The sequence below is a fragment of the Bombina bombina genome, chromosome 5 (assembly GCF_027579735.1).
Source record: "Bombina bombina isolate aBomBom1 chromosome 5, aBomBom1.pri, whole genome shotgun sequence".
Lineage (NCBI taxonomy): Eukaryota > Metazoa > Chordata > Amphibia > Anura > Bombinatoridae > Bombina > Bombina bombina.
The window spans coordinates 493106272-493132366 of record NC_069503.1 but is presented as its reverse complement, the minus strand read 5'-3'; positions in this window follow the sequence as shown (position 1 = coordinate 493132366).

Sequence of the window (26095 nt, the reverse complement as noted above, 5' to 3'; positions counted from 1 at the left end):
AAATATTCTAATAACATATTTGTGTGACTGCAGGGGATGTAAAGTGTGGGGGCAAAATAAATATCATTGATATTATATTACTAGACTTAATTCTTAGTAAAAAGGGGAAAAAATATATATAATAGTGCAAACTCGACTATAACGCCTAATTTATTGGTAAGTTGATATCTTTGTGGTAAGTCTCACTATGAAGTACTGACTAAATGGTGACAAGAGCATATGTTAGATCACTGTGATCATGTCCAATATAGGATATGGCCAGGGAACAGGGGTGTAGAATAGACAAATTACTGAGAGATTTAAAGAGACAGTAGTGAACAACATTTGTCAGATTCATATACTATCAGGATAGTGTTTGTGAATTAATGACATACTAAAATGGGACCTAAGGAGAGTGAGCGAAAATGAGTGTATCTAATATATAAATAGAGGAGGGAGGAGGGATATCTATAGCCAGAAGAACACAGAAGAGTGTCAAGGGAATAAATGTAATGTAATATATATGGTAGAGGTCCTAATGGAGTATGTGACTTCAATCCACGTAATAGCTCAAAAACGCCCACAGATAGTGGTCCTATACAGAAAATATGCCTGGTGGGGCTGTAATATATAACACAGGTGTATGGCGGGGAAATGTATTCTATACTATGAATGTACCTAATGGGAAAAAAATAATAATAATAAAAAAAAACAAAAAAAAAAAAACAACTTACTTTACGAAAAAGAAAATTAATAAACAGAAATCTAATGGTGAATCTAACACCCCCTTGTTCATCACCGGATTCAGTAGTCAGCATAGGGAGATCAAGAAAATCATACTAAAACATTGGCCCATTATCCGTAATGATCCCTATCTAAAAAATCTTGTATCCTCCAAGCCCAGAATAGTGTATAGAAAGGCACCCACGCTAAAAAGCAAACTAGTACCTAGTAAAATTGTTAGAGATAAATTATCTGCTAATAGTCTTACTTTGACCAACAAGACCATCCACAATAACAAAACTTTTTTGGCCAACTTTGTACCTCAATGTGGCCTATTTAAATGTTACAAACTGAGATGCAATATGTGTAAAGTGGTGAAAAATGGTACTAAGACAATTCAATCAAAAAGTACAGAGGATATGTTTGACATTTAAAAACGATTGACATGTGAATCCACATATGTGATATACAGTACCTTATAGAGTGTTTATGTGGGGCCCAATATATTGGAAGAACGTGTCGGAAAAGTAAAAGACGTTGGGCTGAACATTTGCGTAACGTTAAAAGAAAGTTCTTGAAACATAGTATCTTGAGGCACTGTCTATATGCTCATAAAGGAAGCTCCAAAACGCTCTCCATTTGCCCGATTGAACAGATACTAAGGAACAGTCCTAACCCCATGCTCAGCCTTCGACGTAGGGAGACCTACTGGATTCATAAATTACATACTTTGATTCCAGAAGGTGTCAATGAACGTGTAGACCTAGCAGCCTTTGATCTTTAAACATATAGAGACTACACACTTCTGCACACTTTTTTTATTTTTTTATAATTATTATTATTTTTTCCCCATTAGGTACATTCATAGTATAGAATACATTTCCCTGCCATACGCCTGTATTATATATTACAGCACCACCAGGCATATTTTCTGTATAGGACCACTATCTGTGGGCGTTTTTGAGCTATTACGTGGATTGAAGTCACATATTCCATTAGGACCTCTACCATATATACCCTTGACACTTCTGTGTTATTCTGGCTATAGATATCCCTCCTCCTTCCTCTATTTATATAAAAGATACACTCATTTTCGCTCACTCTCCTTAGGTCCCATTTTAGTATGCCACTAATTCACAAACACTATCCTGATAGTATATGAATGTTGTTCACTACTGTTTCTTTAAATCTCTCAGTATTTTGTCTATTCTACACCCCTGTTCCCTGGCCATATCCTATATTGGACATGATCACAGTGATCTAACATATGCTCTTGTCACCATTTAGTCAGTACTTCATAGCGCCACTTACCACAAAGATATTAACTTACCTATAAATTAGGCGTTATAGTCGACTTTGCACTATTATATATGTTTTTCACCTTTTTACTAAGAATTAAGTCTAGTAATATAATATCTATGATATTTATTTTGCCCCCACTCTTTACAACCCCTGCAGTCACATGAATATGTTATTGAATATTTTATTAGATCACTTACATAAATTATATATTCTTGCGTGGTATATGAGCTGCGCTCACATTAGTATATCTGGTCTGATAGGGTTTTATAGTGAGACATAAGATAATAGCTTGAGACTATAGTGTATGTATTTTATTCTCATAGATGCAAATACATTTTTCGTGCCTTTATTGCTCTGCATCTTGTGAGACGCACACATTGAGGTTGATCTTTAGACCGCTACTTCATAACTGATGTTTCTGGTGAGTCTTCAGACTCGCCAGAAACACGGGCCCAGAAGCTCTATACGGAGCTTGATAAATGGGCCTCATAGTGTCATTAAAGTGTGAAACTAACATTACTTTCATATTTTTCTTTTTACATTTAAATGTTGCTATTTCATGTGGATGGTAGAAAGAATTGAATACAATGTCAATTTAAACCTGATTCTGTCCCACTTCTCAACTTTTGTTCTTGCTATTAAGAAGTTGTTTTCATGAACCAAAAAGGGCCGGCTTGTAAGATTACCTTCCTGCTTTTTCAAATAAAGATACCAAGAGAAAAAAAAAATTGATAATAGGAATAAATTAGAAAGTTGCTTAAAATTGCATGTTCTTTCTGAATCATGAAAGAAAAAAAATGTGGGTTCAGTAATTTTAAGCTGCAGTATGTTTTTTCTTTTTATTTAGTGACGTTGTTGTGAATTAGAAGTTAGATATTGGCGGTTGGTTGTGTTTGTAATTGGGGATTGCCAATGGAGTAAATATATAGATAGATATCCATTCTATTGCAAAAGATCTGCATTCAAATGCAATATTTTTAAAGCATTTAAAACTGGAATTTTGTAAGCAAATTATGCATTGTTTGAAATCATTAAAATTCTCTTCGATCCTTTACTGTGGTCAGTTAAGGCCAGATGAGATCCTATGCTGATTAATCAACCAGTGTGTAGTATGTTGCAGGGTCTGCAGGATATCCTTAAGTTAAATTATCATAGAAAGTATAGGAAAATAATAAATAAATAAATAAATAAATAAATAATGAATAAAAAATGTACTTTGCAATTTTTTTTTAGAACACACAATTAAACTGTTTAAACATTTTGCTACATATTTGTGTCTGTTTTTACAAAGCAAAATTGTGTTGCAATAGCAGCTTTGACTGTATAGTAATATGATTTAGAAGCAATTTGTTTTTTATATTTTGCTGTTAAGATTTATGCATGAATAATTGCAGCTAGATCTCACCGGCTGACTCTACATGTGAGAGCCTACAATTTTGAATTTCATCATTATGGTCCCGTGCAAGCTGGAAACTGCAACAATATGCTTGTTGTTATATGTAGCTAGATTAACATATAGCCCATATACTACCCCTAGCAGTTTTTCATGTACTGCAATTGCGCATATATATATATATATATATACACTTGATATTTTATTCTAAACAAAATATGGCTAATACAACATTTGCAAATACACCCAGTATATCATATTGAAACAGAGATTAACTATAAAATAATTCTATGATGCTACATACTTTTATAAAAATAGAAAATGTAAAACATCTTAGTAAAGCATCTTAACATACAACAATGCTTTCAGTTTCCTGGTTAGCAGCTTTTTCATACAATGTTTCTTTTTAGATTTTTGTGTATTCCCTAAAAAGTGCCACTGGTGGGCAGCAGTTTAATGCTTTAAAATAATATCTTTACATAAAATCATTGAGATGTCTGATGCCATATTGTGTAGTACATTTTCAGTCCACAGCCAATCAGGCAATTTTCAACAAGTAGAAATAGCAAGCTACAGGAAGTCAGTACAAGATTAAAAATCATGAAATAGTCTGTGGCATCAGACATCAGTATTTTTTGCACACATCATTACATATTTTTAAAAGCATTGCTATTAACTGACACAAACATAAACTGATCGCTAATGTCTGTCATTTTATTTGTTTTAAAAAGCTCAGAAACATTTTAAAACATGTTATTATAGGAAATTCTTCTGAATCATTTGTTCTATGTCAATCAGCAGTTTTCTGTCTCATTTCAGCCGTTATCTCTATCATATTTTCTTACTTGCCCTCCTAAGCATGTCTAAATGAATTAAACAAAATAGCATTACAAATCCCATCACATTTTTTTCTTTTAAATATTTTCTTTGTTATCTTTGACATTTGATATCACAATTGTGATTTTTTTATTTAAATTTGTAATGCTCAAATTGTTACACTTTTGTTTTAGCTTTTTAAATAGTGGTCATTACACTCCATATTGAACATCTAAAAGTGGACATTTTAAGGTATATATCAGTTTAATGTTTTCTTTAAATGGTGAATATTCATGTAAGGAAAAAATGAGAAACAAAAAGAACATCATTTTATGCTTGTGGGGCATGTTACAGTGTATGACGCTTTAAAACTCTTGCAGTGCAGCTTCACTCATGTAATCCAGCTAATCAAGCCCTGCTGTTATGTGGTTGGTTGCAGGGCTGCAGGGAACCTTTTCCACTTACTAAGTAAAGGGAACTCCCCTAAGTAACTATAAGCATCAAAATGCACTGTTTTAAATAAAATTAAAGCGAGGGTAAACTCTCACCTTTATAAAAAAACAATTAGGAATGTTAGTGATATTTTAGATGAAGTTTAATAACTCAGTTGAAATTAAGATGCGCTTTAACATACTTTTGAAAAGGACATTAAAGGGACACTGTACCCAAAATTTTTCTTTCATGATTCAGATTGAGCATGCAATTTTAAGCAACTTTCTAATTTACTCCTATTATCAAATTTGCTTCATTCTCTTGGTATCTTTATTTAAAATGCAAGAATGTAAGTTTAGATGCCGGCCCATTTTTGTTGAACAACCTGGGTTGTCCTTGCTGATTGGTGGATAAATTCATCCACCAATAAAAAATTGCTGTCCAGAGTACTGAACTCAAAAAAAGCATAGATGCCTTCTTTTTCAAATAAAGATAGCAAGAGAACAAAGAAAATTTGATAATAGGAGTAAATTAGAAAGTTGCTTAAAGTTGCATGCTCTATCTGAATTACAAAACAAAATTTTTGGGTTCAGTGTCCCTTTAAACACCAAATAAATGCTAGATACAAGGATGCATTCCAAGGAAATATTAGTCTGAGAATAACATGTAGATGTATTTTTATAAAGTTTCATTAAATATTAAATATTGACAAAATAAATGTAATGTGTAAGGGGCATATCTATGATTGTGCGAGCAGAGATGATCTGATATAGCGGATCATGTCCGCTGCAAATCGATAAATGCTGACAGCAAACGCTCTCAGCATTTATACTTGCACCAGCAGTTCTTGTGAACTGCTGGTGCAATGCCGCCCCTGCATATTTGCGGCCAATCGGCCGCTAGCAGGGGGTGTCAATCAACCTGATCGTATTTGATTGGGTTGATTTATGGCGATTTCTGTCCATCGCCTCAGAGCAGACAGACAGGTTATTGAGCAGCGGTCTTTAGAAACATGGGGCATCAAGCTCCATACGGAGCTTGATAAATATGCCCCTAAGTGTCTTTAAAACAGTGGGAGATGCCATGTTGTAACTTAGATTATCTTCTCTGCTGTGGCCAATTAGGGGCAGTTATAAATAGATCACTAGAGTGTGCCGCCAATGGCTGTGTGGAATATAACAGTGTTCTGCACTTCCATTTCTTACAGGAACTGAAAAGCTCATAATTTCAGAATGGAATTACAGGAAAAGGAGACAAAATAAATAATGTAAGAATATTGGTAGAGTTTATATATGTAAATATATATATATATATATATATATATATACACACACACATACAATTTATCATTTTATATTACCATCTCAAAATTTACTGTGAGCTAACGGTTTGAATTGTTGTCCAATTCAGTGCTCTAGCTAATACAAAAGACACCCAAAGGGGAGAGAACTGATTGGAGAACAGTTCAACCCTTTAGCTCACAGAAAAATTGACTTTTGAAGTGGGTGGCGGAGTGCAGGGAATTTGAATTTAATTTCTATATTATAAAGTAAGTTATAGCGCATCTTCATTACAACTGATGATTTAACCTCAAACTAAAATTTCACCAACATTCCGGATTTGTTTTTATACCATCACTTTAACCTTTTTTTTCATGGAAGAAGTTGTGAGCATGTTTAAATAGTACTCATTCTTATTCACAAGGTTAAAATGTCCCATTACAGGGACACTAAACCCAAAAAAATTCTTTCATGATTCAGGTAGAAAATACAATTTTAAACAACATTCCCATGTACTTCTATTATCTAATTTGCTTCATTCTTTAGATATCCTTTGTTGAAAAAATAGCGATGCACATGGGTGAGCCAATCACACGAGGCATCTATGTGCAGCCACCAATCAGCAACTACTGAGCCTATCTAGATATGCTTTTCAGCAAAGGAAATCAAGAGAATGAAGCAAATTAGATAATAGAAGTAAATTAGAAAGTTGTTTACATTTGTATGAAATATAAAATAAAAAAATTGGGTTTCATGTCCCTTTAAATTGCCATCGGGTACCTTAAAGGGACAGTAACCTTACTAAATAATGTTATATAATTCTGCACATAGTGTAGAATTATATAACATTATCTTAGCAGCAGCTTTCGAAATCAAAAGCTTTGAGAGATTTTTTCTATCAAAGTTGGACTTACCTGTTCTCCTCTCTAGGCTTTTCTGATTGGGTCTTGGCTTTCAAAGGCGCTTTGTGAGCGTGCTGTCTAATCACAGTGTGCCCGATGGCGCCATTGAACTGAATGTAGCTCGCTTCCGCTCTCTCAATGCTTTTGATTTTAAAAGCTGCCGCTAAGATAATGTTACATAATTCTGCACTATGTGCTGAATTATATAAGATTATTTTTTTAAGTTTACTGTCCCTTTAACTTATAATGAAGCTATGAAGTGTATTTATGTAAAAATATTAATTACATAATTAAATAATGCATAAAATATTTTCTTCAATATACTTGAAGGATTCTCAGTTCAAGTACCCCCAAGTGAGAATTACCCTTCTTAGATTATTTAACAGCTCAATTTTGATTGATTTACCTGTGTACAGGAGAGAGTCCTGGAGTATTAGAAAAACAATGCTATGCATGATATTCAAAACTTCTAAAAATCTAAATCTCCCTGGTTCAGATAAAGCATTAAATGTTATGTGTTCTCAAATTGACTTTGTTCCTTTGGTATCCTTTATACACTACTGGGAGGTAGTTTGTGATTGGTGGCTAAACAATGTCTCTTGTAATGCTGCATCTATTTAATACAAAATGTAATACCTTGTATTATTAATATGATTTTTAATAAACATATTATTTTACTTTATCATTTAAATTAGGTTTTTAAAATACTTGCATCTAGATTATGAGTTTTGCGTTATGAGTAAAAAAGCAGCGTTAAGTCTCATAACGCTGCTTTTTTACTACCACTGCTGTTACGAGTCTTGTAGGTGCAGCTGTCCCGCACACTTTTTTACCTTATCGCAAATCAACTTACGCAATTTGCATATAGTCTTTTTTCAATGGGACTTCCATTGCGCTGGTATTACAAACATTTTTTTTTAGGCCAAAAAGTGAGCGGTACAGCCTATCCCGCAAGATTCGTAACGCATTCTAAAGTCAGTAGTTATGAGTTTTACACTACAAGGCTGTAGCATAAAACTCTTTACTTAAGTGCTACAAAGTACACTAACACCCATAAACTACCTATTAACCCTTAAACCCAACCCCCCAGCATCGCAAACACTAAAATAAAATTATTAACCCCTAATCTGCCGCTCCGGACATCGCCGCCACTAGAATAAACATATTAACTCCTAAACCGCAGCACTCCCACATCGCAAACCCTAGTTAAATATTATTAACCCCTAATCTGCTGTCTTTAAAATCGCTGCCACCTACCTACATTTATTAACCCCTAATCTTCCGCCCCCAACGTCACCACCACTATATTATATTTATTAACCCTTAAACCTAAGTCTAACTCTAACCCTGACACCCCCTAACTTAAATATAATTAAAATAAATCTAATTAAAACCTACAATTAATGACTAAATAATTCCTATTTAAAACTAAATACTTACCTGTAAAATAAACCCTAAGCTAACTACAATATAACTAATAGTTACATTGTATCTAGCTTAGGGTTTATTTTTATTTTACAGGCAAGTTTGTATTTATTTTAACTAGGTAGAATAGTTACTAAATAGTTATTAACTATTTACTAACTACCTAGCTAAAATAAATACAAATTTACCTGTAAAATAAAACCTTACCTAAGTTACACTAACACCTAACACTACACTACAATTAAATAAATTACCTAAATTAAATACAATTAAATAAATTAATTAAATACAAATACCTAAATTACAAAAAAAAGACAAACACTAAATCAGTGAAGGCTCCTCCATATGTTCACAGCTGCACTTGAACCCCCAGCCCAAATGAAGGAAAAAAAAAACTTTGAATAAAATATAATTTTTCCAATAGGCCCCCTATTGGAAAAATTATATTTAATTTATAACCCCAAAAAATAAAAGCCAAAGTCTTTTTAAAAAAAAATAAATAAAAATGTTTGTATCTTTTCTTATATTTAACCGCACGTGAGGTTAGCCTGATGCCTGTCATTATAGTGCACTCACTAGATTTGCCTGCAGTATGCTCCGCCTCCCAACCCATCCCTATACTGTCTTAATCGAACAGTTCAGCCTGTGCGATAGACAGTGTGAGTGAGCAGACAGCAGGTGGTGCTAACGGTCATCACTACAGTCACGTGATGACACTGCAGCTTGATGAGGCTCCTTCCGCACTACACTTAGAACCCCAGAGTGACTGAGCTGGGCGCCTGCCTGTATGAGTGTAATCATGTTTTTTTTTATTTAATAAATTTACTATGCAGCCATCCAGCTGGTATTTATTTTTTTGGCTGATCACATGTTCCAATAGCGAGTGTTACGCAGGCCCGCCCTTTGGACAGGGGCTTTGTGGGGCCCCGCACTCATGGGAGCACAGACCGTGCAGCAGTACTGGTTGAGAAGATGAACAGAGCTGAACAGCTATGGCTGCAGCTGGACCGGTAAGTCCCAATTTAAGGGGGCAGTGCCACCGATGAAGCTGTGATTGCCACTGAGTACTCTGCTCAATCAATCAGAGCAGTTTCAAGGAGAAACTCCTAGCGTGCCTGCAGCTGCTTTTTGTGAGTATTTTGCCTTAGACAGAGAAGGAAAGAACATATATATACAGATTGTTTTTGTTAGAAAAGGGAGTGCTTGTAATATTTACTCTGAAAGTAATCGTTATATTTCTGCACTGTGTATAGGGTATATCATCTGCACTTAACTAAAATCATGACTTCCTATGCATGGTGCAAAAATATACATACTACTTTCAGTGTAAATGCTACAAGCACTCCCTTTGCTCCCAACAGCTTGTAAGATCAAGTCTGTTACACCCGGTGCCAGTGTGCATAAATCACAGACCAGTGAGAGTTACTTGCCTTGCCTATAAGTTTAGCTTGCAGTAGTACAAATAGGGATATCTCGTCAAACTTAATGTGACAGGTACCACGCCCCTTTATATGCAAACCACGCCCCTTTATAGGCAAATCCCCGCCCCTTTATAGGCAAATTCACGCCCCTTTATAGACAGATTCACGCCCCTTTATAGGCAGATCCCCGCCCCTTTATATGCAGATCCCCGCCCACTCTCCTCCCAATATTTCCACCCTACCCGCCCACTATTTTCCATATTTTACGCCCCTTTTATGGCTTCTTCTAAGAGCATTTTAACATTTATTTTAATGTTAAAATAATTCCCTTTAATGGCTTCTTTTAAGAGCATTTTAACATTTATTTTAATGTTAAAATAATAAACAATATAATTTTATTTTAAATAGTGTTGTGTTAATGTTTTATGTATCATTTAACTGATATTTTGTAACATTTCAATGCATTTAAATAAAGATACAAAATATCTTCTCTGCGTAATGTCCGAGGGCATTACGCAGAGAAGATATTTTGTATCTTTATTTAAATGCATTGAAATGTTACAAAATATCAGTTAAATGATACATAAAACATTAGCACAACACTATTTAAAATAAAATTATATTGTTTATTATTTTAACATTAAAATAAATGTTAAAATGCTCTTAAAAGAAGCCATTAAAGGGAATTATTTTAACATTAAAATAAATGTTAAAATGCTCTTAGAAGAAGCCATAAAAGGGGCGTAAAATATGGAAAATAGTGGGCGGGTAGGGTGGAAATATTGGGAGGAGAGTGGGCGGGGATCTGCATATAAAGGGGCGGGGATCTGCCTATAAAGGGGCGTGAATCTGTCTATAAAGGGGCGTGAATTTGCCTATAAAGGGGCGGGGATTTGCCTATAAAGGGGCGTGGTTTGCATATAAAGGGGCGTGGTACCTGTCACATTAAGTTTGACGAGATATCCCTATTTGTACTACTACTGCTTGCCGTGTGTGTGTCTCTATTGTAACCTTTCCCAGCAGTGTGCTCCGCCTCCTCCCTCTGCCCCAGTGTCTCACTGGGAGCTCATGCTTGAAGCTGGCTATAAGGACATTGGAATAAAAGGTAGTTCTATTCACTGCTATGTAAAACAATGAACTTGCATCTGCTGAGTAAAGATATCTTCATCTTGTATTCTTTAGTTATTTTACGAGGCAGATTTATTACCCTTTTTAGGTACTTTTTGATACATGGTGCATACTGAACACTGACAAAATATAACTGCGCAGCTTGAAAATCTGTTTTATTTAATTAATCCTGAGATTCTGAACATTATTAAATGTATCAAATGGTGAAATTGCATTTCAGATGAAATATCAAATACACAAAAAAGGAGGTGTTCCTAATAAGTTATGTGGAAAAAAGAATCATTATGAGACTTATCTTTAAGTGCTGGAAGTTAAAGGGCCAGTAAACCCAACAAATAATGTTATATAATTCTGCACAGTGGTCTGTTAAAATAGTTTTCGCTGGTAAATATCTCTTCTTTCCTTTGCTTTAGAAAGCTGGTGCTAGGCTAATGCTAAATATAAATCTGTACTATGTGCAGAATTATATAACATTATTTGGTGGGTTTACTGGCCCCTTAAAAGTCATGGAATGGGAGATGTTTTATGTTCTATGAGTTCTATTTAATAGATTACAACTTAAATAATGCTTCTTTGGTTTATGGGCTCTTGGTGAAATCTTAATGATTGTAAATGGTTAAGTGGTTTTTAAATAAATATGCTTTTTTAATTTAAGCTCTGTAATACATTTGACTAGTGATCCAGTCTGTTTAAATAAATCACTAGTCAAATGTATTAAAGTGCTTGAATAAAAAATGTGCAAATTGATATAATTTAATTGGCTTGTGCTGGCCAATGATACTTAGTGTGAGTGTTACATAGTGTGGTTGTCCTATTGCCTATACATGTGTGCCTGTCTCCCCTAGACCTGTCTGTGTGTGTGTGTTATGACCACATACTGGTTATGTGGTGTTGCATAGTGTACACCGATGTCTGACTCTGTCAACTACTGTATCTGTCCTCTGTCACTGTGTCTCAATACAACACCCTGTAATATACTGTAACAGTAACTCATTGTCTCTGTGCTCATATTGTCCTCCACCAATTACATATTGTATTCACTATTGTGCATTTTATTACAAGGTTAGTAATATGTACCGGTCTAAATAACAGTTCATTTGTGTACATCATACATTATCATGCCTGCATGATGCGCTAACGTGTCCATTCTACTGTATGTACCATATATGTACCATGTCTGCATGATGTGCTAACGTGTCCATTCTACTGTATGTACCATCTCTCTCTTTCCCCTCTTTCCCCTCTTTTTCTCTCTCTCTCCCTCTCTGTGTGTATGTGTAGAGAGAGTCATCTGAGGGGTGGGTCTTTTCAAGGGGTGTGGTCAGGGGCAGGGCCAAGTGACCTCCATCTTCATAATTCACCACTGCACTAAATTACACAAAATAAAAAACAAATTACAAGATATTTAAACTAATTACACCTAATCTAATAGCCCTATCAAATTAAAAAAAAGCCCCCCCCCCCCCCCACAAATAAAAAAACCCTAGCCTAAACTAAACTACCAATAGTCCTTAAAAGGGCCTTTTGCAGGGCATTGCCCCAAATAAATCAGCTTTTTTACCTGAAAAAAAAATACAAACAACCCCCAACAGTAAAACCCACCACCCACACAACCAATTGTATTTAATTTATTTAATTGTATTTAATTTAGGTAATTTATTTAATTGTAGTGTAGTGTTAGGTGTTAGTGTAGCTTAGGTTAGGTTTTATTTTACAGGTAAATTTGTAATATTTTAGCTAGGTAGTTAGTAAATAGTTAATAACTATTTAGTAACTATTCTACCTAGCTAAAATAAATACAAACTTGCCTGTAAAATAAAATTAAACCCTAAACTAGATACAATGTAACTATTAGTTATATTGTAGCTAGCTTAGGGTTTATTTTACAGGTAAGTATTTAGTTTTAAATAGGAATTATTTAGTTATTAATTGTAGGATTGAATTAGATTTTTTTTTAATTATATTTAAGTTAGGGGGTGTTAGGGTTAGGGTTAGACTTAGGTTTAGGGGTTAATAAATATAATATTGTGATAGCGACGTTGGGGGCGGCAGATTAGGGGTTAATAATATTTAACTAATGTTTGCGATGCTGGAGTGCGGCGGTTTAGGGGTTAATATGTTTATTATAGTGGCGGCGATGTCCGGAGCGGCAGATTAGGTGTTAATAAGTATAATGTAGGTGTTGGCGATGTTGGGGGCGGCATATTAGGGGTTAATAAGTGTAAGATTAGGGGTGTTTAGACTCGGGGTTCATGTTAGGGTGTTAGGTGTAAACATAAATTTAGTTTCCGCATAGGAATCAATGGGGCTGCGTTACAAAGCTTTACGCTGCTTTTTTGCAGGTGTTAGGCTTTTTTCAGCCGGCTCTTCCCATTGATGTCTATGGGGAAATCGTGCACAAGCACGTAAAACCAGCTCACCGCTGACTTAAGCAGCGCTGGTATTGGAGTGCGGTATGGAGCTCAATTTTGCTCTTCACTCACTTCTTGTCTTTTAACCCCCGGGTTTAGAAAAACCTGTGATACCAGCACTGTAGGAAAGTGAGCAGTGACAATAACTTGGAAGTTAGTACTGCACCCCTCTTACCGCAAAACTCGTAATCTAGCTGTTGTTTTATTAAGTTCTATATGGTAATGTATGTGTTTATTCTTCTCATACAGAAATGCAGGGTACCCCCTTAGTAAGATACACAGTGAGTAAGGTAAAATTTACAGTATATAATATGTTTGGTACAGAGCGGTGTTTAGAACTAAACACGTACAGTACGGTGAAAACTATTAACGGCTATACAAATACAATATTTAAAAAGCTGTCTTTTTCTAAAAAAACAATCCAAATAGTGCAATGATTAAAAAATGATGTATAGTAAAATGAAAAAAACTTGCTGTTTTTGTCTTCTATGGGATATTAATAGACCATACACAAAATCTTGTTTCTAGATAGAAAATAACATGCTAGAAGCTAAAAGCACATTTATTTATATAATAAACATATTTTATATACGTAATATAGTATTTAACAGTATAATACTAACATATATCAAACAATAGACATGTGTACAATATACCCACAATCCCCCTGCTCGTTAATTATTCATGTACAAGTTTCACTATTGTATTGTAACAAAAGAGGTTACGTTTTGGTTGACACATGTAAATGATATTGCCATTCAATACTGTCTATAGGGATATTTTAAATTACACCTTCTCTGCAAAGAGGGATACTGCTTTTAACATTCTGCCAGTGTCAAAGAAGCATCACCTCCCACAGTGAAGTGAAGTAAAATGGTGAGACTATTCTAACACTGATTTTATCCCTTTAGAACATTCCACTGGCAATCTCAATCACTATGTGGATTCCTTTATAACTTAGCGCTATTTACCCCTTAGAGAGAACAATAGAGAATTAATATTTTATTATCCTTCTGCCCACCACTCACTGGGAGTGTACTTTCTTCAAAGCCTTCTTGTATACATAGCCATTTTATAACCAGTACTTTAGTACTAACATTTTCAGTATAGACGGGTATACAAAGGGCAAAAGCATCTATTTCAAATTACAAAATAAAATTAAAGGAGCTAATAGTAAGCAATTTACACTCCAGCTGTTAAAAAAGAATAATTGGAAACACTTTAAAGGGGGAAAACATTTTACAGTACTCCTTAACAAATCTATTGATGTTAATTTAAGAATGCCCACTAATCTGTAGAGAATCTAGGCTATTGTCCTAAAATGATTGTAAATTTCAGACTTTAAGAATGTTGCAATAAACAAATATATTAGTGTACAAGCAAAACCACATATATATTTTTTTAAAGTGTATAAATATTTTATAATAAAAAAAAGAGGAATAATCCTAGTTGGCATCTTCAGTTCCTCCGCCGCCTTCATTTCCTCTTTTGGCTGGGCTGTGATATAGAGATAGAGTGTGTCCCACCCACTATCTACATTGGCTTCCTAAGGGCTTTCAAAGGGCTGGACTTCAAGAGTATCATATGACACACAAACTGAGTGGATGTTCATTGAAATTGTTATTAAAAAAAATAGGTTATCCCAATGGAACGACATAACATTGTAAAATAAGTATTATTATAGGCACAGACTTAACCCTTTTCATGAATAGATTAAAGGGACAGCCTTCACCAGAATTGTTATAGTTTAAAAAGATAGATAATCCCTCAGAAGACTTCTCCCTTATCTCACTTATTTTGGCAGACTTGCATTTTAGCCAATCAGTGCTCTCTTATAAGTAACTCCACAGGTGTGAGCACAATGTTATCTATATGACACACATGAACTAATGCCCTCTAGCTGTGAAAACCTATTAAATGCTTTGAGATAAGAGGCAGCCTTCAAGACATAGAAATTAGCATATGAGCCTACCTGTTTAGCATTCAACTAAGAATACTAAGAGAACAAAGCACATTTGGTGATAAAAAGTGATTTGGAAATTTGTTTAAAATTGCATGCCCTATCTGAAAGTTTAATTTTTACTAGCCTGACTCTTTAAAAAAAAAAGTACATATACCCTTTTTAATTACAAAGATTACATATATGGCATTTGATTAGCTAACGTTTAACATCACTTTAAGCAACTCGTGCCCATTGATACCAAATACATAAAGCCATCTGTAATTTCATTTTTAGCACATGACTCATTAATTCCATCTCAAACAAGTATATTGTGGCAAATGAGTTCAATGCTACACATGTAATTTTCAGTTTTCAAACTTGGCTGCCTGTTTCAAGTAATTTGCATTGAAACTTAAAGCAAATACATGATTGTAGTTAGTGCTCAGGTGCACTGACAGCATAGGGCAGAATAACCTGTGTGTGTGGGCACTAGAAATATAAACCTGACCTTGTTCACAGTATACAATGAAAATTAATTTACTTTTTTTAATTAATAATGGTTGTTTGCTAAAAGAAAAAAAACACATTGTGATCTTTATTACTCTCTTTTGTAGTATAAATTTGCTTTATTATTAACATTGTTTTGGTATGTTCTTTATTTACTTTTTATTAAAGAAATAGCACTTTTAAGTTTTAATATTGCCTGATTTCATTAACTGTGCCAAATATCACATAATGAAAAGACAGAGACACAAAGGATCGTGATTGCTGAATGCATATACTAGCTGACATAATGCAATAAGGCATAAGGGCATATCTGTATAGAAAGATGTACTTAGTAAAAAAAAAATACACCACCTCCTTTATATAATAGATAATCACAACTACACAAAATATTGCAATCAAGTGCAAAATTACAGCACAGCAACACCTTTTTATATTTGCTGTTGTTAATATTATTTTCCTCTTCAGAAAGTGTGCACAAGTGAGTCACAGGGAGACAATAACATTAATTATGGTTGTGTTTGGTAGTCAGTGCTTGATATTTTGCAACCTGCTATTGATAGAGGCAAAATATACTTGCAGATCAGTCAATATCAAAAGAAGTTTATGAGCCATAACAATCTAATTGCTCAAAAATTGAATGTCTACAGCACCGCGACAGCTCACAAAAGTAATCTCTATATAAGAAGAGCTACAGTATCCTATAACGGTAACTATTATTTCTGACAGCTGACAGTGCTCCACCAGAAGTATTTGACATAATGGGCTCCATTTATTAAGCTGCAGATGCAGTCTTGGAGTGCCTTTGGTGCAGGCTCGCATGAGCAATCCTGCAGCAGATAGTTAAAAAGCAGCTATTTCCTTATCTTTACATCAGCACTGAGCCTGCTGATTAAAATCACTCTAGAGTAGTCAGACTTGTGTGATTGACAGCCCCTGCTCACATGAAATTGGCCAAGCAAGACTAGGGGTCACTCCTTGTGATGCCGGGGGAAAGGTTCCCAGGAGCGAACCATGTCCACATGGCATTTGATAAAATAAGCATAATGAGTCATAAACTAAATTATCAAATGCAGTAGAAGTTAGAGTTAATTTAGTTGGACTCAGCTGCAGACGGATCAGTTTGGCGCGCAGCAGCCCAGAAGGCCACTATCAAAGACACAGAAACCCAGTTCCGTTGATCCAGGGGGTGAGTTCTTATCCTTTCCACTATACACTTGAGGTGCACAATGTTTCTTTGGCATAGCTGGTACTTTGAGGCAGCAGAATAGACTACATCAAGGGTGGTGAGCACCGGGCAGTACTCTGATAGCAAATACCCACTGAGCTCATTCACAGAACTACTCCATACGTATTAGAAAGATCAGGAGACAGTCATATCTATAAAGTACTGAACTGGAGGGGATCTGTCTGATTTTGAGCTGTGATCAGAACAGTCGTAAAGCTATTTAAAGTTACAAATTTTCAAACTGCAATTCCCTAATATTGTAAAACCAGCTGCAAGTCACTATAAGAATAAGGAAATAGAGGTGGCCCTTACACCTTCTGCTACATTAGGTGTGGAGATGGCTAATAGAAAGGGCCCAAAACCCTCCAAGAGCTCTCAATCTTCCAACATAGAGAATTATTTGATCCCCACTGAGGTGATTGCAGGTACAGCTAGGGAAATTCCTGAAACTATTCGACAGACAGCTGCAGCGCAGGCAGCGTGCTCAGACCCTGTGATGTCTAATTTTGTCACTAAAGAGGATATTAGGCACCTGTCATCTAAAAATTATATCAAAGAGGCAATGATGGATGTGAAGCTCATGTTTGGGGAACTAAAAAAGGACATAGTTGCAGTAGACCGTAGAGTTGCGCAAGTGGAAGAAACCCAAGAAGTTATGCGCTCAGATCTACAGCAACAAGCCAGCTGCATACAATCCCAGGAAGCAACGGTACAGTCACTGACTGACAGAATTGAAGACCTGGAAAACAGAAGCAGGCGGAACAATCTGCGGCTTCGTGGAGTGCCTGAATCTGTGAACCCGCCTGATATAAATCATTACATCCAGGAGTTCTTCAAATTCCTTAAAAATACACCTAATGCTGCTGAGATCCAGGTGGAAAGAGCACACTGCGCACTCCGACCTAGGCCACCAGCCAGAGCACCCCCTAGAGACATAATTATAAAACTTCTATCATACAAAGATAAAGAGGACATTCTTCGTCATGCTAGGAACAAGCATCCCCTGCACTTTGAAGGGACAGAAATACAGGTCTTCACTGATCTGTGTCTGGCTACCCTTCAAAAGCGGCGAGATCTACGCTATATTACAACAAGACTTAAGGAGCAACAGATCCTGTATAGGTGGGGATTTCCCACATGCATAATTGCCTCTAAGAATGGTTCATCTGCCATCTTTAGAGCCCCCACTGACCTCCCCGCCTTCAGTCAGGCTCTGGGTATTCAGATCACGCCTCCAAATATAGTGGCGGTTCCAAGACATCTGGAGCCTGAAGCAGATCGGGGAGTGGAATGACTGCACCCAGCTTAAACCACGGAATGTCTTATTGACCCATTTGTGAGGACCCCTCTGCCTGGCTTGAGGACATCTAGTTTAACTGACGACCCTATGTGGGGAATGCTCATTATTGCAATTTTTAACCCCTTAGCAGTTAACATCTGCCTTCCGTGAGGATTTTATCTTTTTTTATTTTTTCTATGGCTTTCCCTTTTCTGCCTACCTCTCTCCATCTGCACCAAGATTCAAGCTTCATAAGAGACTGATCAGCATGGAACTTTCTATAGTATATTACACTAAAGGTTTATATGTTTGCCTATTTGTAGATGCATGGTTCACCTTGTTTATGAAACAAACATTTCATATACTGCAAACAAAAGGTTATCTGTTTGAACTTTTTCTAACCTAGCATTAAGATGGCTTTCTGGGCTGTAATATAAGACAATGCCTAAATATGTTATATCATTTAACTAACCATACACTGCATTGTTCTGTATAGATATGTAAGAGATTCTAGCTACTGTCAAGTGGGGTGAAAGGTGTTGGGGTTAATGGGAATTGATATGACAATTGCAAAGCATTGTTCACCAAATGTTTCTTCATTAATGTGTGCTTAATGTTTGTTTCCTTCCTTTGGCATGTTTGGGAAAGGTGGATTGAGATTAGGCAGTTTTTACAGCCCAGCACACTATTATTCCACGTAGGGCTCTAGAGGCCTGTATAGTGCTTTTTGATGAATCTTCTGAAGAGCGAGAAGGTAAGAGCAACACGTTCATTTTAGTTTTGAGGTCTATCCTTCATTAGCAATCTAGGGCTCAGGAATGGCAGAGAGTGGTAAACAAAATGTACCACGACAGCTCCATGTTCAGCACTCCTCCCACAGTGCTTTATAATCTTGGAAGGGGGGGGGGAGGGGAGGGAGAGAGGGGAAGAAAAGAACATGCCCCAGAAAATAGGGAGGGGGTAACAGATGGAGGGAGGAGACTGTTAAAGGAGCAGATATACAAGGGTTGAGTATATGATAATTCATAGGGTCTAGAGCCTTCTATAGTTGGGCCTTCCTCAGGTGGGTGGAGGGATTGCTTCTGTGGTTTTGTTTGCATGAAAGTTCGGTTCTAAGAATCAAGATTTCATATGTATATTGGGTCATGATTACCTACAAAGTTTATTTTTCTGTTGATTACATATATAAGAGTGATGAGGTTACTACCTCCAGTTGATTATTATCTTTGTTTTCTCTTGGCTTGGATACTATCCTTCCAATCTCGAACCTAGCCCACTTATTTTCATTGGGACAGTTTTGGTCTACATTGGGCCTCTGATTACATTACGCCCTCTCCTTTTCTTTCTATCCCCTTGCACTGTCCTTAACCTCAATTCATTTCTTCCCTAACTGTGACTGAGTTCTTCACTATTTCTGCCGCACATTTTAACTAACCAACCCGCCACTTTCCCCTCTCCCCTTCCCTCCTTTTTTTTTTTTTTTTTTTTTTTTTTGTATAGTCAACAATTTACAAATGGCTAAGCCAAAAACACCAACTAGGAGTCACAAAATTGATCTTATCACTATCAATGTTAAGGGCCTTAATGGCCCAAATAAGAGATCTATAGTTACCCGAGATCTCCATAGGATGGGAGGTGACATAGTCTTTATCCAGGAGACGCATTTCTCCAAATTGAGGGAACCGAAGTGGTTTGATAGACACTTCCCAGTAGCCTATTTTGCCTCAGGACCATCTAAAAAGAATGGTGTTGGAATATTGTTCCGTCCCACAGTACCCTTTCAGCTAGACCAAATGATAGGAGACCCAAGCGGTAGATATCTAATCCTGACAGGCAAATTATATGGCAGACCCATGACCCTGGCCAATCTTTACCTCCCAAACAAAGCTCAGGACCTGTTCTTTAAAAAAGTGATGCTAAAAATTATGGAAGTACAAAGAGGCACTCTTTACTTAGGAGGGGACTTTAATGTGTCCTTAGATCCTATCTTGGACACCTCTGACGGCCTATCCAGCGCTCCCCATAGGGTAATCAAACATCTCACTAGGTCCCTTGTGGATCTCGTTGTGCATGACGTCTGGCGTACTTTCCATCCTTTAACTAAAAATTATACGTTTTATTCACATCCTCATAGGAAATATACGAGGATAGACTATTTATTTGCAGACTCTGCTGGACTGGCAGTTACAACAAACAGTACTATCCATACAATCACCTGGTCGGACCATGCTCCAGTCCGATGCACGATTGTTTGGCCAGACTCCCCAATAACGCCTTATATATGGAGACTCGACGAATATCTCTTGGATGACCAGCTCCTGATAAAAGAGCTGCATGAAAAAATAGAAGAATACTTTCGCCTAAACACAGACGACACGGTTGATAGCTTTACTGTCTGGGAAGCACACAAATGTGTGCTTAGAGATATTCTGATGAGGCACTGTGCCGCACTTCGCAGATCTAAAAGAGAGTTGTATGCAAACCTGCTAGCACAGGTGGCTCTGAAGGAAACAGCACATAAGAATAGCCCCAATGACAATGGGCAACAGGAGGATCTGGCTGAAGCCAGAGCGGCCTTACTAAGGCATTTGCAAGAGGAGCAACAAAAAAAGGCACTTATACTGCGACAAAGATTTTTTGAACAGGGCAACAAGGCGGGGAAGCTCCTGGCTCGTGCATTGGCACGGAAAAGACTTAACTCTTATGTCTTTGAGTTAATTGATGGCCACGGAGTGGTTCATAAAGATGGGCAGTCAATTGCTAATGCTTTCGGGAGCTTTTATAATTCCCTCTACGATATCTCTCCTTAACGTTGATGTTAAGATCCTGGCGAAGGTCATGGCAAACCACCTCAAAAAATACCTGCCCCAGCTGATATCTACGGACCAGGCGGGCTTCATCCCCGCCAGAGAAGCTTGGGATAACGCTCTTAGGGTCCTCCAGCTGACCTCTGCCGCGCATGCCAATTCCGCTCCGTTGGTACTTGTATCGACGGACGCGGAAAAAGCATTTGACCGGGTCAACTGGTCCTTTATGCACCACACCTTGATGAAGGTGGGACTCGGTCCCCGTTTTGTTAATGGAGTATTTTCTCTGTACTCTGACCCGAGTGCGAGGGTCAGGGTGAATGGGATGCTCTCCATGCCTTTTCCAATTTCCAACGGGACGAGGCAGGGGTGCCCACTTTCCTTCCTGCTGTTTGCCCTCATAGTGGAAGTCCTGGCTAGCAAGATAAGGGCTAACACGGCTATTCGTGGTCTGCGGGTTGGGGAGACGGAGCATAAATTAATAATGTACGCAGACGATGTACTAATGACCTTTGCTGACAATGGAGCCTCTTTACAGGCGGCTCTGGCGGAGTTTGAGGCATATGGCCGAGTCTCTGACTTCTTGCTCAATCTGTCGAAGTCGGAAATCTTAAATATTACCATGCCACACGAGACTTTCGAGAGGCAATCTCATGGTTGCCCCCTGAAAATAGCTGAGAAACGGTTGAGATATCTTGGTGTCTGGCTTGCTCCCTCACTTAGAGAGATAGTGAACATTAACTATAAAGATATCAGGGATAGCATTGCAAGTGACCTCGCGTCATGGAAAAATAAATCCATCTCTTGGATGGGAAGAATTCAAGTGGCAAAAATGAATGTGCTGCCCAGAGTTCTGTATGTCATGCAAACGATTCCGCTAGCAGCAGCTCAGCACTTGATACATCAAATCCAAAAGATAATCGAATCTTATATCTGGAATGACTTGAAGCCCAGGGTAAGCAAACGAACTATGTATTTGCCCAGAAACAGGGGAGGTGCGGGAGTTCCTCTGCTAGCTGAGTATCATAGAGCTATGATTCTCCAGTGAATTGTTGAGTGGAGTCACAGATCTGCAGACAAGGCCTGGATAAGACTGGATGGAGAGATCCTCCAGAGAGGCAATGTTGGTGCCTTGGCTTGGATAAGTGCGGGGCATCGGCCTAATTGCATATCATTATATCCTCTCATGGAAGATGTGTTCCCTGAGTGGGATAAACTTGTTAAAACTAGGTGCTACGTCTCCTCAACTACCGCACCGGTCACCCCTGTGTGTGAAAACCCTGATATCGGATTGGCAGATAGGGCGTACTCTCCGGGCCCATCTTATTCACTGTCCAAAGTAACCATATCAGGGATCGTCTTAAGCCGCAGGCAGAGTTGGAGGCCTGGAACCCACAAATGTTTTCCTCGTGGTTTCGAGTGGCTCAGCTGACACATTTTTTTAATACTACACGGCATAAAGAGTCCTTGTCCAGACAGTAAACTCTATTTGAGGTACTTTGTACCTCCCCAATCCTTCCACGCCACCTAGTTTCCTTACTGTACAAACTGCTAATAGAAGGAGATGGAGAAAATAAACCTTCATATGTAGCTGCATGGCACAAGGAACTGGGCATCGAGTTGGACACTTTGGCTTGGCAATCAGTCTTTAGTAAAGCGAGGAAAGCCTCGGTTTCAATGCGACTTCAAGAAATGCACTTCAAATTCTTAAGCAGGTGGTATATGACTCAACAGAGGCTGGGAAAGATATACCACCATTTGAGTGGGGAGTGCTGGAGGGGCTGTGGGGAGGAGGGTTCGTTGCTGCATTTGTGGTGGAAGTGCCCTCTTATACAGCCCTTTTGGGTGGGAGTGTTTGGGGAGGCAAGTAGGCTTTTGAAGATGATCTTACCACCAAACCCCAAGTACCTAATTTATCATGAGATACCAAAAATTACCGAAGAAGCGAAACGGCATTTGTTCCTTCTGTTCTTAAATTGCGCAAAGGGACTTATCCCGAAGCACTGGAAGTCCCCACAGGTACCAACTTTGGGGGAGTGGAGGGCTGGGGTCAGGGACCTGCTGAGTCTGGAGCGGTTCCACTATATGAAGTCTGGCAAAATAGAAACACATGAATATATGATCTTAATTTGGGAAGGCAAAGATATATAGAATTGTGATAGAAAACAGGAATTTGATTGGTTTGACAGGAGTCCAGGGTGATCGCTGGGTTGGATGTACTCCCACCCCCCCTCCCCTGATCCACCCCTTCCCCCTTATCCATACCGTTGTTGGTTTTTTTTTTTTTTTTTTTTCCGTCCTCTTCCCCCATTTCTTTTTCTTGCTTTTGGTGGTTTCTCTCCATCTGCTTTGTCTTATCTTCCTTTCCTTCTTTCCTTCTTTCCTTCTTATAGAAAGCGCAGCACTCAGAAATACATGTGAACATTCAGACTGCTATAGTTGGAAAACTGTGTTAGAACAGATCCAGTCTAAATGGTGTCTATTCAAGAAGATACGGATGTTAAGCTACTTTTGAACCTCATTGTTGAACATTATGTTGCGGTTTCCAGCGAGTGACTAACACTAACATTGTTAAATCTGATAATATAATCACTGTACACTGTAAGATGTCATTAAGCCATTTTATTGTATCTTATTCATGCTGTCAATTTGCAATTGTTCACAAAATAAAGCTTTTTTTGAAAAAAAAAAACAAACAAAAAAAAACAATTCCAGTATTTTTAAGTATTGTGGCCTAGATAAACTGTGACGTGCTTAATAAGCAAAATTGCACTTACACTAGTTTGCACACATTTTACAAGTTGAAAGTAAACACATTCATTCACACGAGTGGAGACCTAGGGGCATATTTATCAATGTGCGAGCGGACATGATATGAAGTAGCGTATCATGTCCGCCGCACATCAATAAATGTGACAGCATACACTGTCGGCATTTATCATTGCACCAGCAGTTCTTGTGAATCGGCCGCTAGCAGGGGATGTCAATCAGCCTGATCGTATTCGATCGGGTTGATTTCTGTCCGCAGCCTCAGAGCAGGCGGACAAGTTATGGAGCAGTGGTCTTTAGACCGCTGCTTCATAGCTTCTGTTATTGGCGAACCTGAACCCATACGGAGCTTGATAAATATGCCCCCTAGCGTAAAGAGTAATAGGTAAAAAAAAAATGTGCACCGAACACAACATAATTACATTAAAATTACACTCATATATACACTATCTGCTAAAATTATTCAAATAGATATTAAAAAAAAAATGTTTTTAATTATTTTTTTTTAATTTATTTATTATTTTAAATCAAAATAAAATCAAAATTTTATTAAGGTATTAAGCCATACATTATTTAAAACAAGACATCATGAATATCATCCCCATAGCATAACACCTGGAATGTAAGAGGAAAAATGCAAGAGTAATCTCATAGTTAATATGTCTAAATACATAGATAAAACTTCCGGGTATTAGCAAAGAAAAATTAGTTACGCTTGTATAATGAACACCTATAAGCATGCATGTGGGATTATGAAAACTAATCGCAGGGTATTCAAGTCACACCTGGGTTCTAATATAACCTAAATATATACTTTACAGATATTTTAGTGATACCTTAGATTTTTATTTTGTATGTCAGCAATACCATAGTATCTCTTTATCCGGAAATACTACCTGCTAGAATGATATTTACAGATTAACTACTTAGTTTAATAACAAATTATTAAGAATGCGATATCCATTTCTTTTCACGATGAGATGAAAATAAATGTTCCCCTAAGTACCTCTAGGGTCTCTCTTGGAACTACCTAGTCCAACATTGTTAAAATATGGGGAATTAGCGAATTGTCATGGCCACTCTTGGACCTTAGTATAAAGTAAATATTTACTTGGACCTTATAGCCTAATGCATACAAAAAAACTGTCATGGCAACGCCATGTGCAAGTGTCATGGGCCACAACCTATCACTTGCCATGACAGTTTTTTTGTATGCATTAGGCTATAAGGTATTGCCTACAGATTTTGGTTATATTTGGTGCGCTCATATCTAGGGTTTAGGTTCTTTATGTGGGAACAACATACCGATAGTCTTATACATTAAGTAGTCGTGATATTAATTTAAACACTTTCTAGTTTGTTAGTAGTTACAATTAGTTTGAATTTAGGGAGTGGTCATTTAAACATCACGAATATTAAAGTTTTGTTCCTTATAGTTTTGTTTCTTATATCGGAGTATGGTAGTTTCCTTAGATATATAATTGTGTTGGTAACTATGGGTGTCTTTCAGCAGTCTCTATTTTACTGACAGAGTTAGATGGTGCTGTCCATAGAATGCACAGTACTTACGAGTACATGGGCGTGCATTGTGGCTATAAATCGCATGATTGGTGCTTCAGTGGTGTGTGGCTCCACACTGTAACACTACTGGTTAGAGACGCGTGACCACAATACTGAGTCAACAAAGCGAATGATTGGTGCTTCGGTGGTGTGTGGCTCCACACTGACACACTATTGGTTAGAGACGTGCGATGGATAGTACACACTTGTCGGGTACTGATTTATAATCAGACAGGACAGTGGTTATTTATGGATGGTATCGTGGCGCATCTCTTGGTCAGAGTAGACCCGATGGGTGAGTATGGCGATGTTATGCCCCCATTATTCTCGACAAGATCGGTTTAGGCAATTGCCTTTATACAATCTATATATCTGTGATTGGCCCTCTGTGTGGTTATGATAAGACTTAACTCAGTGGGGATACACATGGGTCCCTTATAGACAGCTGGTGAATAGCATGATAAGGATATCCTGATTGACATAAATCTTTTGACAGAGTTAAACTGTGTGACACGGGCAGTTTTGGAGGTGGAGCCGGACGAGTTGTGACTCATCTGATCACTTGACAGACGGATTATGTGATTGGCTGATGGGGCTAGGTCCTTTGTGTGGATTAACGCCATTGGTTATTCGTATGGTGTAAATATATGCCACACGGGCCTCACTCTACATTATGATTGACACCCTTGGTTGTCTTTATATGGTTATCTATTATTTGCTGACCCAGGATGTTGTTTTTAACACATTTGCACACACTTTTGTTCACTTCTAATTATCCAGACGAATATGCACTT